The sequence below is a fragment of the Benincasa hispida genome, chromosome 2, assembly GCF_009727055.1.
Source record: "Benincasa hispida cultivar B227 chromosome 2, ASM972705v1, whole genome shotgun sequence".
Lineage (NCBI taxonomy): Eukaryota > Viridiplantae > Streptophyta > Magnoliopsida > Cucurbitales > Cucurbitaceae > Benincasa > Benincasa hispida.
The window spans coordinates 25,084,802-25,100,381 of NC_052350.1; the positions used below are offsets into that span (position 1 = coordinate 25,084,802).

The window sequence follows — 15,580 nt, forward strand, 5'->3', positions numbered from 1 at the left end:
TGGAATATTGTTCGAGATCACCATGTATTATTTGTTTCCATAAAAGTTTGCATATATCAATAAAGAGTTATTGATTAAAACTGACACTGTAAACAAAAATTTGTTTCAGATAGGTCAGATGCATCTTACTCAAAGAGTTGAGAGTACCTCGATGTAGTGGGATGAATGTATGACTTCCTAGCCATTGTTGAGAAACAAGTGTTGTGAAAATAAAATGCATTCCTTATATAGTTTAATAAGAAATCCATTGTATACTAACGTGTTTATTGTGATTCTCTTGGCTAAAGTGTTTGAGAATCTCCTAGTAAGGCTGGGGACTACAAGGTATATAACCTAGGGCAAGTGGGAGAAAAATCGGGCATGTGATACCGAAAAGTAAACTATGGGTATGTGATGCCCTAGTTTATTGTATCTCTCCGTAAAACTCAAAAACTAAGTATTATATGTTACAACTGGAGTTTTAGCCAAGTGGGAGTTTGTTGGGTTTTAGTCTTAAAACTCATGGTTTGTAAACAATTAAACTTCTTCTAAAAATTCAATAAATTGTTATTGAATATATGAATTAGTTATTTTGTTTTAGAAAGAAATCCAAGAAACTAAAAGATCCATGACTATTACATGAGTACTTGAACTTTATGTAGAGACATAAAAGTAGATCAGATTCGAGTAAATATTCAAAATGATCTATAGTATATGAATAAGGTTGAGTACCTTATTTTGGTAACACTATAGGATACGACCCACTCTGTAGTTGCTACAAGAAGTTGTAAAGTGCTACAGATGAAGTGATCCTAATTCATAAATGTCATGACATGAGGAGTGGGGGCATCCTATGTAATGAGTTTGCACAAGATCGGACCACAAAATAAGTCACTCTTACTTTATAACGTTGTTTATTGTTTAAGACTGACTATTTCAAAGCGATGACTGATGCGTAGCTGTTATGCGATGAAATAATGATAAAGGATGTGATGGTGGAAAATGCATTGTGCATGCAAGTTTTCTCAGTAAGATCCAAGTATAAATCCTACTGAGTTGCCTGATAAGCCCAGGGTCGAACTCGGGGACTAAGAAAAAGAATATGCGCTAGTAATTTTTAGACCGCTTTGCGATAACAAATAAATCAAGGGGTTGGTTGGTTTGTTGTTTACAGTATAAAGTGTATGTGGCGGAGTTGAGAAAAGAGTTAATAATACGAAAGATGCGATGAGTATGTGGGGAACGGGCTGAGAAGTGATTTAGCTAACACTTCCGAGGAATGCATTCATGTTATGCGATCATGCTACACACATATAACAGAAAGTCATCTCTCAATGTAAATGCTATGGCTTTTAGTTTTAGAACGCATGCGATGTATGCGACAGTCTATAGGACCTACGTTTAAGCCTCTATTCTTGTCTATGTGATGACGAATGACACACACATACACAAGGTGACCACGTACTATCCTAACCTATCTTTAGGGTACGTGCAATGCATGATAGCAAACAAAGCTTATCTCTAAGTCTCTATCTCTTGCTTATGTAGATTTAATCTTGAGCTCTCGAGTCTAGATTCTAACCTAGCTCTCTCAAGTCTTAGGTTCTTTCTTTAGACTCTCTCTCAAGTAGCTCTAAATGGGTGTTGGGCGCAACATAGGACAAGATGATCGCATGCAATGAAGATCCTAGGTCATGTTAGCTAAGCACTTCTCAACCCATTCGACAATTTTAGCTACTCATGTGTATTTTACAGAGAGTGAATAGATGTAGAAAAGTAAGTTCCATTATATATATATATAATCAAAGTACAAAATGACAATGCAGAATAAGAATAAAGAGCCTGGTAGAAATCTCTTGCTTTCCAAGGCTTTTACACTGTTCTTCTCTAATCTGCTCAAAAGATATTCTTGCTCTTGCAGAGTCGACCCTTTCTCTGTTTTTCCATGCTCCCTGGCACTTTCTCGAGCTAACCAGGATGATTTTCCGACGTCTTTTCCCTTCTCTCGCTTTTTCCTTCTAAGTATAAGAAAACTAAGAACAAGGCTAAGTATCTGAACTCCTTCACTGAAGGTGATCTTTGGTATTTATAGAGCTTCGGGGTGAAAGGCTTCTTCTCGCTTATGATTACACTGATGGGATGACATTAATTCTTTGTCTGCTGCGCCGAATATTTGTCACCGAAAAGTTGAGTGTACTTGCTACAGTAGGTCGTTAACGACTTGTCAACTTAATTCGGAATCGACCGTCATCAGCTTTCTGTCCCTTCGTGATTTATTACGCTTTTCACCCAGATGCGCCGACTTAATGCGGCAACCTTTTTGTTGAGCAGATTTTCGCAAGCGCAAACGATCGCATATCCTTGTGGTCACAATCTCTTAATGCGCTCGGACGTTAATTTCTTCGGATCGCATTTCCACCTTGTACCAACGCATTTTCTGCACAAAAAAATACATAAGTTAGCCGTTTTAATGCGATGAACGCATACGATCGCAATGTTGTGAACTTAATGCTTTTGGACGCAATATTGTATATTTTTACCATCGCAATCCTGCATTGTTTTATAATTTTGCAGTATAATAACGTGCATTTCTGCTCGTTATCACACCCCCAAATTTAAACAATGCTTGTCCTCAAGCATAAGCTAAAGATTTTCTTTAGAAAGTCGACCGCCTTCTCTTTCCTAGATTTCTAAAGGTTGCCTTATTCAAATCCTATGTACCAAAATCTCCTTAATTTTTATCCAGGCCTCTTAAAATATTTTTAAAATTTAGGGACCGCAAGTTTAACCTTAAAAAAAGACTTTACTAGATTCCAGGGCATCACATGATTTATTTCATAAAACAAAATTTCACTGGGGTATTTTCAAATGATTTTTATCCTTGCGTATTTTAGACACACACACACACACACACACACACACACACACACACATATATATATATATATATTCTTCTATATGACCTTGCGCTGATCCAAGTGCCTAGCCTTCATTTTGGCTTGCCCCCACATGTGTCATGTGAACATCCAACTACGAGCAAGGTGCTCTTTCTCAGTCTACACTCATGTCCATTTGGCAGCGGAGTGGCGATCATTTTATTTATGCGTTGATTACGATTCCTATCTTCATTTTGGCTTGCCCCCACGTGTGTCATGCGGACATCCAACTACGAGTAGGATCCGATCGCAACATAGTAATAATTTTTTTTTTGTAGAACCTAAAAATAGCAAGATCAAAAATGAATACCACACCCCCAAATTTAAATTGCAGCAATGTCCCCATTGCTGAAAGATTGAAAGAAGTCATGCGATGCTCTTAGAAAGTTTCGTAAAAAGTCAGTTTGAAAGAAAGCTAGCAGACCACTAACTTCTAGAAATATTTCATGAGTTGACTATCCTAAAATTAAGTTGACTTTAATATATACGAAAAAATAGAGGCATGCGTTTCATCATTGAAATCATAATTGGTAAGGAGAAATAATGTGGTGACTTACTAAATTAATCAATGTTAAATGATTACGCCGACTAAAGAGGATGCGATGCTAAAATGATCAAAGTTAAAATGCGATGCGATAGAGCGAAATTTGGAATAAAAAGTCAAGGAAAGACACAACCCCCAAATTTGCTCTGTCGCCCGCATTGTGTGTGAATGCATCCTTCTTTGCGGCGAATTGCTTTTCTTCGATTGCGGTGGTGGAATAAAGTTGTTGCATCTTTCATGCAGCTCCTTCGCAATTGTTCACCTCGATCATTGAAAAGAAAATATTGAGAGGGTCAAATAAAAAACAAAGTTAACAAAATCGTTTACTATGATTGTTCAACACGATCGCATTCTCCCTTTTTTTAAAAAAGATAATTATACGATAACAGAAAAAAGCAAGGTAATGAAAGTTCATGAAGCATTGATATAACAAGAAAAGGATATTCCAAAAGGATTGCGTCCTTGATGAGTTTGAGTTACATAGTAACGTAGGGACTGCTTATTTCAATATGGGCTTTTTACATCCAAGGCGGCTTCCTCTCCTTTTCTCGGTCTTCTGGGATCTTGACTGCCTTAATTCAGGGCTTTTCCCCATTGACGTTCATTATGATTTTTCCCTTGTGCACATCAATTTAAGCGCGATCGATCGAGAGAAATGGTCGTCTCAATAGGATGGGCAACTACATATTCAGCTTCCATGGTGGAGTCAGAAATACAATTTTGCTTTATACTCCTTCATACTATAGCTTCTCCATTTAGAGTGAATATCGATCCAGAAGTAGATTTTCTAGAATCCACATTGATTTGAAAATAAGAATCAGTGTATTCAGCAAGGATCAGATCCTTAGCACCATGCATGGGCATATAGCCCCTCGTTCTCCGAAGATACTTGAGGATGTTCTTAACAATAATCCAATGATCAAATCCAAGATTGGACTGATATCTACTCACTATTCTAACTGCATAGCATATGTTTGGGTGTGTACACAACATGATATACATCTTCGGATGGTATTTGCATCCCTCTTCGGATGGTATTTGCATGAGTCAATATCAAAGTGGATGGAGAGAGTATTTATAGTAAGTGAGTGAAGGGTGTGTGCCAACACGTTCTATGGTCTCTGTCATTGGTTCACACAGTGAGATCATTCTGTACGCCCTCATGTCGCCTTTGGAGTGCCCCCTTCGGATGGGTTTTGTGCAGTTGGTCAATATCAAGGTGAACTCTAGAAATGGATAGGGTCGTTTTAAGTTTTGTCCCAATCGGATTGGATTTTGGGACGGATCTCTAGGGCTTAAAATGGTGGGTCACATTTACGGGAGATTGTTAAGTAAGTTGAGATCTTGGGCATTGACCGATGCGATAGGTCTCAGCCATCTCCCACTTGCCCAGTCGTGTATGCGATCATTGTTTCCTCCATTTGTCTACCTCATACCAAGTCCTAACAGGAGCCCACCCTTTGGATTCTCACACTGAGAATACCAAGGTCGCTTTGTTGGTGGTGTCAGACTCAACTCAACACCGCCGAGATTTTTTAGAGGCTGTTCGTGGTGCTGCGGAAGTGTTTGTGTTGCGGAGGAGTTCGTAACCGAGGAGATCGTTGAGAACGAGCGTGAAGTGTTCATGCTGTGTTCGTACAGTGTTGCGGTCATGTAGATCGAGTGTTTTTCGTCGCTGTTGTTCGAGTAATCACGCAACGGAGCGTGGAGACACATATACACATGTTTGTACTGTTTTCCTTTTGTGCTTTTGAGACTTACATGTTGTAATTTCTGTATGAATCGCATAACCGTTTGTTTGAAGTCGACTGTAAATGATTTGTTGATTCATGATTGTAATTTGGAATAGTCTTATTCCGTTGCTTATGGAAATCTCGCTTCCGATTTCCTTTACCGCACGAATTCTCAGCTCCAAATCTTCAGTGAACCACCAAGAGATCTTCTCTACTATTCTTAGCCTTGAATTTGGGTGGTGGAACTCAAAATTGAAGTGAATAGTGAAGGACATTGGTAAGGGTTTGAGGTGTAGAAAACTAACTTTCAGTAATTCTCCCTCTATCTGAAAAATTTGAAGAGTTTTATTTCATCCTTTCATGCAGGCACAAAAAGGATTTGCTGATGGCCACCTCAATTTGGTTAAAGAAGTGGCCTTGGTGTTGGGATCATATTAAAACACATTCAATTTGTAAATATTGGATTTTTCCACTATGCATTAGTTTTTAATTTTAATTAATTCAAAAATTCAAAAATCCAATTTCTGAATTTAAATGAAATTAATTTGATTTTAGTTAATTAAACAAATTTAGTTAATTTAACAATAATTTAATATCAAATATTAAATTAATGAAACACCTAATTTAAACATGAATCCTATTCATGTAATTAATATTTAAATCAACATTTAAATATCATGAACTCTCCAATTTCGTTTAATTTCAATAAATTAAATGTTTAATAATATTGACTAATTCGAAATTGAACAATCCAAATTCAAACATTAATTTGCAATTTGAACACTTCAAATTGAAACCCTAAATTCAATTTTGGACACTTCAAATTTAAATTATTTCAAATTCACTCAATTTACGAATCCAAGGTATTCACGTTTTACAAGCTAATAGAGGGGAGACCTACAGATCATGAGCTCCAATGATTTGAGATTAATTGGCTAAAGTTTTTAGACAGAATTAATCAATATTCGTTAACTAATGAGACACACCACTATAGGTCGATAGTTACACTATTCTCACTGTAGATATATTTGTATCCACTTGATTTTAACCATAATCAGTAAGTCAATCCTTCATAGGTTATTCGTAATAACGACTGGGTCAAATGTTGTTTTACCCCCGAAATTACGTCTTGCTCCTTAAGTTCCACTGATCATTTAATGAACAATTGGTTTGTGATCCAATTACTAAATCGAATCCCTCTTGGGCTAATGAGAGGGTGGGGCCCCTTGTTCAAGACCTGAATTCAACACTTAAGAGACTAACCTTCCTTCTATCCTTAAATTGGGTAGGTGTGAATTCTCTCTTACACCCTATGTCCCATCTATCTACCCAGTCTTACCCCTGAAATAGAAGGCTTATTGAGCCAACGTTGTTGAGCCAACTCTCACCTATGCAAATCTAAGGATAATCACAAATAAACAGAAGTTCCTAGTTAGCTCAGGATTAAGATCGAGTTACTTAGGTGAACTAAGTGAGATAGTCAGTCTTAAACAGTAAGCAATCACTATAAGAATTTTGGGCTTTAATGTTGGTTGGAAAAAGTGAAATCGGATGTATAATGTTGGTTTTAAACAAAAAAAAATGGATCTTTGATGTCCGTTTTAAATCGACATTGAAGATGGGCTTTAATGTCGGTTTTAAACTCCCTTTCATTTTTCAACTCTTGCGCCTATCTCTCCTACCCAAACCCTTTCATTTCTCTCTTACCCAAACCCTATCTCTCCTTGGCTGTGCGAATTAGGGTGTCTATCATCTGTCCGTGGTTGTCCGTCGTCCGTCCGTCAGTCTCCATCACGTTTGGGTCTCTCCTGGTCGTGGGTCTCTCCATGGTGGAGCCTGGTTCTTGCACATCCCAAATGCGAACGGTGCAATCGCCAGAGGCGGAAGCAAAGACATCGCCGTGATGAGGGTTCCAGATGGATGAATAGTTGCAATAGGCATGCTCTTTGAATGTTCTGACACTGGTGGGGCGGTCTAGGGTCCAAAGCTTGGTGGTATCGTCCCAAGAGAAATATTAAAAGAAAGTCGAAATGAATGGGGTTGTAGTGAGCAGAGTGTACCTTGTGAGTATGTTCATGAAGAAACGAATGGGATTAGATGTGGGGGGGAAGAGCGAGGTTGTAAAGCTTGACAGAGCCATCAACGATGGTGGCGACGAGAAGGGAGTCGTGAGATTCGGAACAAGAGACGTCGTAGACTCCATCGATGGTGTCGAAGGCGATCTGCTCGGATATGGGACCGACAGGATTGAGATCAAGGACGTGAAGGCGACCATTGCCAAGGATTCCAAAATTTTGAGCGGTGGCAACGGCGATGCGGAGTTCGTAGAAGGGGCTAAACTTGACGAAGTAGCCATTGAAGGGAGTCTTAAAGACGGGCATGATTGAGGAGTGAGGAGCACCTCTCTGTCTCTCTCTCTCTGAAGTTTGATCTCACCCTCTCGGTTAGTTCGATGCTAAGCATCTCTTTTTTAATCCCTTTTTCCAACTACAAATTGCCCATTCTTGCTCAAGTCAATGTCGTGGTTCTTCTTTTCAGCAACATGGTGAGTTCATTTGTAGCTTGTTTGTGGTTTGATTTTTTTGCTCAATCTCTTGGCTTTAAACATGGGGTTATTTCAATATTATGGCTCTAGAACTCATTCCCCATTTCTTCTTTTCTTATGCCTCTTTTTGTCCTAAACTCCAATATTCGGCATCTTATGACTGAAGCTCATGTTAATTTATCTTCAGCTTATAAGGACAGGTATAAGGCTGGGAGACATGCAGCATGTTATGGATCATGGTTTGCTGCTACCTTAATTTTTGGCCATTTAATTTCAAAGGTTCGCTCTGATGTCTTCCATTACTGGTTGAAATCTTTGTTCCAGTTTGCTCTTGCGGAGAGAAAAATCCAGTTACTATTGTTACCACAATATGGTTCTGGCTTGGCAATCTGGTTAGAGAAGGAAACCATTCTAAACATGTTTTCCATTGAAGAACAAATAAACCAACATCACGCCAGGAGTATCACTGAGAGTATTTATTCTGACAAACTTTTGGAGGCCTACCAGTGTCTTTGCTCTTCAGGTGAGGCCCTAAAAGCTTCTGCTGTTCCTCCGGTTCAAGCATTTTGTTTCCAGAGAAGATTAATACTGTTAAAACTAAGAGAAAAATACATGATAAGTTGACTATCTTGAACTTTTATCTCAGTTAGTTAACTGTATTGAGTGAGATTGATATAAGAAATCAGATGATCACGTGCAAATGATATACGCTTAATTGTAATCATGTTAAGCTGACTTTTCCAAATCAATAATGGTAAATGGTTAATCACTTGCAACTAATGAGAATTAGTGTCAAAGTCATTGATCAATATGGGGACATTGATCTGAAATATTTTTGGGGCTTCAAAATCTAACAGCCTTGTATTCATTTATGAAGTTAGTGATTTAAGTTGTTCGAACAATGTAATATAGTTTTCTTCATTTAATATTCTTTTTCGCGCAGAAAGTGTTTTAGTACATCCTCTGAGTTCGAGTTTATCTGGCTGTGAACAAGTTGTGGAACTTGGAAATGACATGTTTGGATCAGATGATGTGGATATAGAGAAAGAGATAATGGCAATGCCAAAGAAACAAAACTATGTTTTTCAATCTGCAGTTGCTCTACGCTATCGAGTTATGCCTCCTCCTTGCATGAAGAACCCATACTTGAAAGATGCTTCAGATGTAGGCGTAGGCCCAACAGGTAATCAAAGAACAAAATGTGCAGGTACAGTTCACTTAGTTCTTAATGACATCAAAAGTAATAAAACATTTTTTTTGAAATCGTTTCTTCTCTGTTTTATCCATTGTTGTATTTTCCTTTAATATCGTTTCTTGTAAGTTTGAGCATTAGATTCTTTTTGTTATATCAATGAAAGGTCATGTTTCCTTTAAAAAAACATTTTTTTGAAATCGTCTTTTGCAGTATGATAGATTTTTCTGGGAAATGAATTAGTTTTGTGTTTTTCAATTTTGTGTAGGATTTTTTCCTGCGTTGTTTAGTGGAGATGGTCTTTCAAGATATCACACTGATTTTCATGAGATAAGGTATCCAGAAACATCTAGTTAGTGTTTGCAAGCTTCTGCTGATAGAGATTGGGATTTTTTTATTAATATTCAATTCAGGCTATCAAGTTTTGCAATAACTTCAGTCTATTTTCAGCAAATAGGGACTGGAAATTTTAGCCGTATCTTCAAGGTATTGATGAGGATTGATGGCTGCTTATATGCTATCAAACAAAGCACAAGATCATTGAATCAAGACATAGAAATGTTACTTCTTTTGGTGCATGTTGTATATGTTTAACCTCTAAACACTAACAAATGTGTAAGTAAAGTTTTTCCTTCCCTTTGTAGGAGGAGAGCTTTGATGGTAGTTCAAGCTTTGGCAGCTTTAGGTTAGTAAATTTATCTAGATATGGTTTTCTATTTATTATATTTATTTGTTGTCATTGTTCTCTTTTTCTTCTCTGGTGCAATTTTTTTTTTCCTGATTGTTATCCTCTATTGAACGTGTAGGATCTCATGAAAACATTGTTGGATACTACTCTTCATGGTTTGAAAATGAACAAATCTGTATTCAAATGGAGCTCTGTGATTGTAGATACACTGAGAGCCTTGTATCAAGTGAGGTTTAGTTCCATTTTGAGCTGTGAAACATTACATTCTCTGCATATGACATTTCATTCCAAAAATGTTTCTTTTTTTAACACATGATGACATTAATTAAAGCTTAATTTTAATTTGTTACTTGAAAGAGTAAATTTTTTTATTTCTACAGTTCATTCAATACGTTAATTTGAACAGGAAATGCCTCTTCTGAAAAATAATGATCCAGAATGTTATAAGTTATGTACTATTGTTTTATCTTTATACATTCCAATTCTTATGTAGCCTTAAAATATTTAATATGTAAGCTTTATCCATTCCAAATTTTAAGTTCTAAAACTGGTAACTTTTGAAATTCATGGCTTCTCTGCTGACAATGAAACTACAAACAGATTGCGAAGCCATTGCTCTTTGTGCACGAGAAAGGAGTAGTTCATTTAGACGTGAAACCTAACAATATTTATGTCAAAGATGGTGTCTTTAAACTTACCTTTCTTGATAAGAGCCAAACGATTAAGGAGGGTGATGCACACTATATGCCTCAAGAAATTCTGAATGAAAGATATGATTATCTTGACAAAGTTGTTATTTTCTCCTTGGGAGCTGCTATTTATGAGATTGTCCGAGGATCCACATTACTAGAAACACATTTCATGAACCTTAAGGAGGGAAAATTGCCACTCCTTCCTGGTCATTTGTTGAAATTTCAAAACTTAATCAAGGTACTGATTACTAATGTCATATTTTGTTTTCTCTTAATTTCTACTGACTATGCCTTTTGGCCTGGACTCATCCCCTGGTGAACCTTATGGTGAAATCTCCATGTTTGCATTTCTTCCCACTAGTTTTACTTTCCACTAAAAATGTAAAAAGTTGTCATTGTCAAAAGGTCAAAACTTATGCCACCTAAAGTAAAACTGTACAAAGTTGCATCCCTACCTTCCAAAAGACAAAAGGAAGCTGTATTTATTTTTTTCCCTTAGAAGTTACACCTGTTTATGACTCATGGGTACTATTTATTTGTAGTTTAGATTTGATTCAAGGTGCTCGAGTTTGTAGGTCGCACTATGGTAGTTTGTGGGTTATTCATGCATTATGGTAGTCTTTGTGACAACTTTTGAGATTTGAAGTATATTGTGAGCTAAATTTGCTTATTGATGTATGTGTTCTTGAATATTCATTTTTTGTGAATTTTGATAGTTCTATTGAGAACAAGTGGTTGTGAAATATTTTTGGGAGTGTGTTTCTCTGAACAGGTTCAAGGTAAATTTTTGGTTTTGTTGTGGTAGCATCGTTATGCTGCTGAAAATTTTCCATCGTCTTCGTATCTCATATCTAGGTAACCAAGCTTCTCTTTTTAAGATCTTGAAAAAGAAGATTCTCTCATTTATTCAACTATTGAGTTTTCTTGTTTTGCAGATGCAACAAAGGAGTAAATATTTGGTATCGCAACCACTTTATGCTTTTTCTTGAGGAACTTTAGATCCAATATATTCACTACAAGAATTTTGCCTTGAATGTACTTTTATGCACATTCCCAATAAACACGGTTAGTTGAATATAAATTCGGTTAGTTGAATATGAATTCTTATCACATTTTCACTTTCAATCCTTTGTCTTAAACCTTTTTTGTTTGTGATCCTTTGAACAACAGTGGTCAGACAAAGATGCCTATAACTAGACACTACTGAAGCTAGGGGTTGGTTCAAGAAGAATTATGAAGGGATCTATACTTACCAAGTGGAGAGAGACAGTAATCTCATAATGTTTGTATTAATTGTAATTTGTGTTTTCAAGGCCTGAATTATTGGACAACCTTTTAAATTATAATTTTATAGCAGAATTTGTGGATTAAGTGTAATAGATTTACAATCCATATATGAATAATATGTCATAGCCACAATGTTCAATGATGATGTGTCATGTTATACTTTTTGACCAAAAAAATGGATTCGGCAACGAAATTAAAAAAAAACGGACAGATTCGGGCTTGAATGTCGGTTCATAATTAAAAAAAAAATAGAGTCTTTAATGTCGGTTGCAACCCACATTAAAGACCTTTAATGTCGGTTGGAAATTTCACTGAAGGTCTTTAATATTGGTTGAACCCGACATTGAAGGCTATGTTATTGAAGTTCTTTAATGTCGATTTAAAATCGACATTAAAGACAACCGACATTAAAGGACTTTAATAACACTATCTTTAATGTCGATTTAAAGCCGACATTAAAGCCCGAATTTCTTCTAGTGAATGTTTATAAAATAAGAGTGACTTATTTCTTGGTCCGATCTTATGAAAATTAATTGCATAGGACGCCCACACTCCTCATGTCACTAAATGAATGAATCAGGATCACTTCATTTATAGCACCTTACAACAAATTGTATTACTACAGAGTGGGCTGCATTCGATAGTGTTACCAGAATAAGACACCTAATCTTATTTGTATACTATAGACCATTTTAGGACACACATAAAGTTCAAGTATTCATATAATATTCATGGATCTTAGTTTATTAGATTTAGTCTATATAAGTGCAATTTAAAAATTCAATAACAATTTTATTGAATAAATGTTGAATAAAATTTTTATTCATAATAGAAAATGATTAAATTTACAAACTGCAAGTCTTATATAACCCAACAATCTATATAATATGACTGAGATAATGCTAGCCTTCTGCTCTTGCGATACCGAACTATTTGGATTTCAAGAACATACTGTGCATCTTCCAAATCTTTCATTTGAAATTGCGACGTTGGCCATCTCTTAATGCCAGTCAGGAACTCATTTCCAATGAGAGGAATATCTTCAACATATATTACCAGAAAAGCTATAGTTTTATTGACAATTTTCTTGTAAACACAAGGTTCGTCAACGTTATGTTCAAAGCCATAAGGTTTGATCGTAGTGTAAAATATCATATTCTAGGATCGAGATGCTTGTTTTAACCTATAAATGGATCTTTTAAGCTTGTAAACCTTTTGTTTTTGACGCTGCTCTATAAACTCTTTGGGTTGGGACATATAGATACTCTCTTCAAGATAGCTATTCAAAAAGGCTATCTTGACATCTATTTGTCACATTTCGTAATCATAAAAGGCAACAATGGATAAGGGTATTCTTATTGACTTATTCATGGCAACTAAAGAAAAGGTTTCTTCATAGTCCACCCCTTCTCTTTGGGTAAATCCATTTGCCACGAGTCTAGTTTTGTAGGTCTGTACCTTCCCAACTTGGTCTCGTTTCTTCTTGTAGATCGATTTCCAACCAATAGGTTTTACCCCATCTGGTTAGTTTACAAGTTCTCAGAATAAATTGAAGTACATAGACTCCATTTTGAGGTCCATGGCTTTTATCCATTGGTCTCCATCTACATCCTCCACTTCTTTTTTCAAGGTTAATGGATGCTCTAAGTCATCATCATATGTGACGACCTGAGTTTCTGTCTAACCTATGTATCGTTCAAGTTGTTGAAAAATTTTCCCACTATGTCGAGGCATTCTCAATTCTTGAGAAGAATGTGACAGAACAATTTTATCAACAACACTTGTTGAAGGACCAACCCGATTAGTTTTTTTTTTTTGACATCTCACTTAATACTTACTTACTACGAAGTTTATGATTCTTTATGTGGTATTCCTCTAAGAATGTTGCATTTTTCGATACAAATACTATCATCTTGAGGATCATAAAATAGTACACATTTTGTTTCTTTGGGGTAGCCTACAAATAAACATACTTTTGAACGGTGTTCCAGTTTCATCGGGTTCTATACCAGTACATGTGTTGGAGATCCCCAAATCCTAAAGTGACATAAACTACCTTTACGTCACCTCCATAACTTGTTAGGTGTTTCTAAAACACTTTTCGAGGAAACCATGTTCAATATATATATAGTAGTCTCTACTGCATGTCCCCAAAATGAATTAGCCAACTGAGCATAACTCATCATCGAACGAACCATGTTCAACAGGGTTATATTTTTCCTTTCTACTACACCATTCTCTTGAGGTGTACCGGGTGTTGTGAGTTGAGACTGAATTCTGTGTTCTATTAAATAGTACTGAAATTTTAAGTCTAGATACTCGCTACCTCGATATGATCGAAGTATAATCCTTTTATTTAATTAATTCTCAACTTTTACCTTATATTACTTGAACTTTTCAAAGATTTCAGACTAATGCTGCATTAGGTAAGTATAGACATATCTAGAATAATCATCAATAAAACTGCTGAAATATTCATACCTTCTCGTGCTTTAACATTCATTGGACCATATAGGTCTGAATGTTCGAGCTCTAAGGGTTCTTTAGCTCTAAAATCTTTTCCCGAAAAAGATCTTTTGGTCATTTTACCCTCAAGACAAGACTCACAAGGTGATAGAGAGTTGTCTAACTGATTTAGGAGACCACTCTTAACCAACCTTCCAATCCTATTGAGATTAATGTAGCCAAGTCTTAAGTGCCAAGGATAAGCATTAGGAAAAAATTTTCGTTTCTTATTTTGAGTATCACCTGTTTTCAACATCTCTATATTCAATATAACTTTTACCTCAGTTGGTTTTAATGTGGCTAAGTCTTAAGTGCCAAAGAAACTTTATACTTTTATTCTAGGAAACATGAGATAGATATTAAATTCCTCCTCATGACAGGAATATAATAAACATTTTCAAGTAAAATGAATATATCTTCAATAAATAACTTTATATCTCCCACTACTTTAACTGAGACAACCTTCCCAGCCCCTAACTTAAAGATTGTTTCACCTTCTGCAAACTACCTCCAGGAACTAGTTTCCTAGGTGAAAATGCAAATACGATTAGCGGCACCTGAATCTAATATCCAGGTTAATTTATCGTTTTCCACTAAATATGTTTTAATGACAAATAAATCATATTTACTTTGTTGTGCTTTCTTAATTTCCTCATTTATGACATGCGTTTTATTACTTTTAACATATCTAGAACATGTTCATTAATAGAGGTTTTATCCTTTATGTCATAATTATACACTTCTTCGAGAATATTGTTCCTGGCAGATTGTCCAAACAATGTCTGCAATGAATCCATGACTTCTTTAGCAGAAATCATGTTCTTGAATTTCTTAGCTAGTATATCGGATCTATTTGCTAAGATGTGGATTTAGGCTTTTTCATTTTCCTTAGTCCATCTGTCATATGTATTCAAAACCTTTTGATTTGCAGATGAGCTAGAAGATGAAGGACATTCCTCTCTTAAAACAAATAATAATGTAAATTCTCGGAAGCAAATAATAATAATGTAAATTCTCGGATGGAGGTCAGTCCAACCTTTTGATTTGCTAGTATCGTGTTTACGTTTGGTTTCCATGTTGAAAAATTAAGACCATTAAACTTATCGGAAGCAAATAATTTAGAAGAATTTGATATGCTGAAAAAATTAAACAAGTTCTAATCAGTAAATTGCTCTTTAAATTCAATCAATTTTAGGAAAAAAATAATAATGTACCCCAAATTTCATTATTTATTTGCAAAGATACGTTAGTGAGTCAAAATAGATAGTACGGAGGGGCAGTCAATTACTCCTTCATTGAAGCAAGATGTTCTTGACTAAATACTAACTCCAAATTAACTGTTTATTACTATAGTCATTTAGTTATGATATCGGTCAAGTACTTACTAATACTTAGTAAATCTTGTAAGTGTAACCTCCATTTTTAGACCTCAAAGGTCGGCCTAGCGATACTATCGAATTGGAGAGTCAAGATTGGGAA

General features: G+C 35.8%; 1 long non-coding RNA gene and 2 pseudogenes across 1 annotated transcript; 2 read left to right on the forward strand and 1 right to left on the reverse strand.

Annotated features, from left to right (window-relative positions):
- Window positions 1-6,906: 6,906 nt before the first annotated feature.
- LOC120072019 lies at window positions 6,907-7,573 on the reverse strand (annotated as a pseudogene).
- A 320-nt stretch (window positions 7,574-7,893) lies between these two features.
- LOC120072020 lies at window positions 7,894-10,628 on the forward strand (annotated as a pseudogene).
- A 35-nt stretch (window positions 10,629-10,663) lies between these two features.
- Window positions 10,664-11,587, forward strand: LOC120070741. The gene is made up of 3 exons (XR_005480022.1): window positions 10,664-11,164; window positions 11,245-11,374; window positions 11,480-11,587. It is a non-coding gene; the product is annotated as an uncharacterized LOC120070741 (long non-coding RNA).
- Window positions 11,588-15,580: the final 3,993 nt, after the last annotated feature.